This window comes from Cynara cardunculus (genome assembly GCF_001531365.2).
Source record: "Cynara cardunculus var. scolymus isolate 2C chromosome LG 12, CcrdV1, whole genome shotgun sequence".
Classification (NCBI taxonomy): domain Eukaryota; kingdom Viridiplantae; phylum Streptophyta; class Magnoliopsida; order Asterales; family Asteraceae; genus Cynara; species Cynara cardunculus.
Genome location: NC_037539.1, coordinates 3033729 through 3039728, shown reverse-complemented (window position 1 = coordinate 3039728; position 6000 = coordinate 3033729).

Below are 6000 nucleotides of genomic sequence, written 5' to 3'. Positions count from 1 at the left end.
TAATATGTTATTAAGTTTTTTTGAAATATATATACACATGTATTAATTCAACCTTAATCTAAGTTTCTGAACAATAAAAAGAGGGTAAACAGTTGAAATTTCATTCTAAAACTCATTTTTTTTTGTCTTTTCATGCCTTATGATCTGTCAAATTTGTAGTTTTTTTATTGGTTTTGAGTGTTTATCTTAAAACTCAAGTTTCTTGATTCTTTACTCTTGGTGTAAATCGAATACATTTGTGGAGTCGTTTAAATATGTTGGATTTTAAATATATTGGATTTTAAACTGTCATACAATTTTTTTCATCGATAGTCTGTAATTAGAACCATAACTCTTATTTATTCAAATTGTATTAATATGTAAAGACCAAGTGTAACATATATCATCGTTAAATATTATCGTATAAAACAAGTGGAACTTCAAAATCGTTAAAATTCATGGCTCCCGCCACATTGCACAGGTACACAACTAGAATAATAAATTGTGAACCCTATGGACCAAAAAACAATAGATTATAGACTATTACGATGAAAAAATACAACAAACTATAAACTATAAAAACTAAAATTATAACCTTAAACACATAAAAATGGAAATAGCAATTTTCAATAAACTTAGGGACTAAAAGTGTAGTTTACTCAAACCTTCTTTTACCTTAAAATGTTCATATAAGACAAAACTAGATAAAGGTTAGACTAAACTACATATTTGTGCCCATGAAAGATTATAAGATACCCCATTTTAAGATTTTATATTCCATTTTTGGTCATTTTAGATTCGATTCTTTTACAAATTTAGTCTCTGCATAAATCGTTGTTAACTAAAAACTCGTATATCATTTAGGGGCTGTTTGGTAGTTACTGAATGGTTTAGTGCAGAATGATTAAGTGGTCAGAATGATTAAGAGGCTCTCATGATATAATACAAAATAGAATATAATTGTTTGGTAATTGTTCATAATGAAATTAGAACGCTGAATGGTTAAGGGAGACTCAGGATGCAAAATCATTAAGAGGATTTTAGAACCATTAAGAGACAGACTTTTTTTTTTGCCAAACAAAATTTACCTCTTAACGATTCAGATACCGTCTCTTAATGGAACTATTAAGAGGTAAACAAACAACCTCTTAGTGATATCTTTATGACATCTTTCATTCGTAATTTGGATCGAAACAGGTTTTAGGCTTTTTGTCTTTTCGAGATGTTTATATTTTAGGGTAAAATGTACAAAGTAGTAATGTATTTTTATAAATTTTTTATCATGGTATTGTACTTTCAATTTTTTTTTACTACAGTAATATACTTTTAAATTTTTATTATTAGAATATTGTACTTTGAAAATTTAACTATTATAGCATTAGGTAACTTTTTAATTTATGTTTAACTATTATATCAGATTTTCATACCGCTTCACTATTCATGTAGATTGTCCACATGTACGATAGTGATGTGATATTTTTTATTATATCATTGTATTTTCAAAATTATTTTATTATAGCATTGTACTTTTTATTTTAATATTTTATTGTTGGATATTTTACATATTATTTAATAAATATATTAAATGAATTTGAAAATATCTAAATTATTCATTAGTATATCAATATTAATAAAACTAGTATAACACAGTTTATCTCGCTAATATTTTTAAAAATATGTATTTTTTGAAAAAATAAAATAATAATTGTTATTTTTTACCAAAAAATATTATCTTTTAAAAAATATATCATACTTGTTTAAAAAAATTACTTGACATATAAATATATTAAATTAATTAGTTCTTTATTATTTAAATATAACAATATTAAAATTGTAGATCATAATTTATCTCGCTAGCATCTTGAAATAAACTTTAAAATATATGTAATTTTTTAACAAAATAAAATAAGAAATGTTATTTTTTTTTTCTAACAAACTAATTATCTCAAAAATAATATATCATTTTTTATTAAAAAATATCTTACTCTAGAATATTTGATTTGCATGTAATTTAATAAGAAAAAAAATTAAAAAACTTTTTTTTTAATCATAGCAATGAAAAATGATAATCATTAATAATAATTTAAAATAGGTTCTTTTATTTTTGTTATTTTTGTTATGTCAAAAACGATGTATCATCCGCATCACCTCGTTGAAACCAAGCAAGCAAAAAAAAATAAAGAGGTTAACCGGTTTAAAAGGAAACAGGTTACCCATTTGCGATGATAGGTGGATTTTTAAAAGTACAATGTCATAATAAAAAGTAATTTGAAAGCGTATTATTATAATAAAGAAAAATGAAACTAGAATGTTATAATAAGGAAATTTATGAAAGTAGATTATTATTTTTTCTTGCATTCAACCTTGTGTTTTATTATAAAATTTTGTTTATTCAGTATGGGGATTAATCAAATGGGATGAAGTCAATTCTCTAAGGTTGTCGCCTCCTTACGGTTGTTGTTATGGTTTCCGTCGGCAACCGTTGTTGCAAGGAGAGTCAGACCACACTATGTAAGTCCCAATCTCGTGAATGGTTGGTTTTCTCATCACCCAACATCCAGATCTCATGAATCTAGATGGTGTGCACACTATACATATTGTTTTCATGCCACATTCGTTTATACTTCATGGATTTAATGAATTAAATTGGGTTCAGTTTTGAGGTTTTCATTGTGTTTTTTTTATTAACCTATATATCCAACCCGTTATGTGAACCGACTAATCCCAGAACGACCACCTGCTTTGCAGATAGCTCGGAGTCATCACATTTGAACCTCCATGGCCACAAAGGATTTTTATTCCTCATTTGATTTGAACCTGAGACCTCCAAGTACTTTTGACCTTTGGAGCTAAGCTCAAGCCAATCAGACATCACTCTTGTGGTTTTTATTGTGTTTTAATTTAGGTTGTTTGTGTTCTTAGTTGTTGCACATGACCTTGTCCATGTTTTAATTTAGCACATGCACAAAAAACGTGCAGATGTTCCCACCCTGTTCACAATTGTTCACAGCATGCTCATAGTGTTCACATGGTTTTCATTAAATTGTTCACAATTTCATCTCTATTGAATATGGGCTGGTTTAGAATGATCATAACCGGATGATTATGGATTGCTTTTATTTAATAGAATAGTGAATAAAAGTCATAGAATATTAAACTCGACATGAGTAATTTTAAATCACGAATTGACACGAAAATCCAGTGTTCACAAAACATCCACTGTTGTTTTCATTAAAATATGTTGTTCACAAAGTGTTCCTTAAGATTCACGTGGTGTTCACAAAATCATCCACTATGTCTTCATTTATCGTATAAATATATCATTTTATCCATACCCATACGTCGCCAATGGCGTAAGCACGTAACCATACCATATAGCAAATACCCCACTGCTCTAACTAGGGTATCCCGCATAAAGAAGTTCATAAAGTTGTTTACAGTGTTCACCACCCAAACCAATAAAAATGGTTGTTGAAAGATTTTTTTCCCTTTTTAATTAGCTGTTGATTAACGAGAAAGGGGAGATAATATTTGTAAATACCCATAATATTCTTTTATTAAATATTTAAATCAAAATTATCATAATTATTAACTTTTTAATTTAATATAATTAATGGCGTAAAACGGACCCTACGTTTTCAACAAATTGTCAAGTTCTTAAAAGAAGACCTCCTAATTTCCATAAATAAAAAATCCATAACTCTTTAAATTAAATAGTAACTGATTGTTTACAATATGTATGCAAGTATTTCAGTATATTTCAGGCCAAACGTATTTATAAATTAGATTTTAGAAGAGAGGGTTCTATTTTATTTGTCATCCAATATACATTCCTTAGGTTCTATTTTATAAGGATCAGAGTTAATTGCATTTTAGGCCCCGTGTTTATGCATATGGATTGATGCGTGTTTGTGTATGATATGTTTATACGTGACGTGATTTATTTTTTGTGTCTGCGGCGATTGTTAGCGGTGATAAAAGTGATAATTGAGAAAATCTTAATACTCCACATCATGTTAAGAGAAAAATGACCATTGCTCTTATGCGATGAGACTCGACGATTGAAAGTACAACTGTTAGTGCGAGGACCTAAATCAAACAAAAATGTATCATAGGGGTTCTTTTGCAATAAAAAAAATATCAGGGACCTAATCCAAGAAAAAGGTAAAATAAGGACCAAAAATGCAATTTACGCTCAAGGATTATGGGAAGGTTGTTGGTGTTTAACTACGGTTTGTATAATAATCAAAGTTTGAGAAAATTACAGATTTGGTCCCTGTGTTTTTTTTTTCTTCTGGTTTTGATATTTACAGTTTATTTATTAAAAAACAAAATCTGTATGGTATAATTTTATCATTTTATTATTGATTTTGTTATTTTTTAACTCTTTATTTTCTTCACCTTAGCCTTATTGAATGAATTCCATAAATAAAAATAAAAAATTAAACCGAAAATAAATTATTAAATATATATATAGAGGTGGGTTATTATCCAACAATTTATATTTGTACAACTAATATAACTCAATCTTAACTGTCCATTTAATTTGATGAATATGTGATTTCATAAAAGTTTTGATTATTTTCTAATATAAAGTATTGATCATAATTAATAAACTCTAATCATATTCTATAAATATTCAAATCATAATAAATGAACTCTCGTTATTTTCATAAATATCTTAATTGATTGGGTTGCATTGGTTATACAAATGGACATGGTTACATTTGAAATATACCCTATATATATATAGGATATGAATTGTAATTGGATTGGATCGGATCCAAAATTTTAACATTCAAATCGGATCGTTTGGTTCTTGGATGACAGTCCAACATCCAATAAAATTGAACCGATCCAATACAATGACCATCCAATTATCATCCAACAAACATCTAATTAATAACTATATCTAATTATTAATATTTTACGGTTTTGTTTTTCAATTGACACCTACTTATACACATTGTTTTTTTTTTAATAACTTAAGGAAATATATGAATATTTGGTTGAGTATTGGATCGAAGGATTGCATGAATCAAATCGGATCCAATGCACAACCAATAGTAACATTCAAATGATGGAATCGATCAAATACAATCATCCACTAGATTTGGATCAGATCAGATGTCCAATGTTAATCAGATTGAATCGGGTGACAAAATCCAACATTCAATTGGTGATCGGGGCAGATCAGATCCACCTAAATCTTTTAATCTCAACCGATGAACACCCCTACCGAAGGTCTGTACCAGACATGTAGATAGACTTTGAGAGGCTGATCTTTCTATTATCAATTATTAATTGGTTCTTTAGATAACTACAAGTCAAAATCTATATATAGGATATGAATTTTGAAAGGTTTTGCGTGAATCCGAACAAACAATTTGCTTCCAATTTCATGCATGAATTATTGCGATTAATTAATTCGCATTAAATTAAAAATAAATATGGTGGTTTAAAGACATGACTATCGTCGATCAATAATTTAACTTTTTTTAATATTTTATTAAAAAAATATCTTAAAAATTCGTATTTTTAGAAGATATTGTAAAAGTTGTCTTTGAAAATATTCTTGTTCAATTCTCGTGTATATAATCCATTTACTTTTTTATCTTAAAATGGTTGTATTAATCTTAGACATCTGTAAAAAACGATTACCAAGTTGCTACACCAAACCGACTGTTTCAAAGATTAATGAAGTGTTTAATGAAAAACATACAATGGACATACGATTCAGTAAGTCTGTAACGTTCTCCCAACCCTTGGAACATACTACAGTCCAAGTGGCAACGAGCCAACAACGAGGTGCCAAACCTTCCCGTCGATGTGAGATATTGGTGAAGATCAGTCTGTTATCTCTAGATTAACTTTTATCCGTTGAGCAACAACCCAAGTCAATATGAGACGAATCAAATCATTTTTTGCGTCAAAGTTGCCGTAGTTCTCAAAAAACTTGTCACTCGAGATTGGAAGTCAAACATTATATATCTCCATCATACATAACGTTCTATATGTATA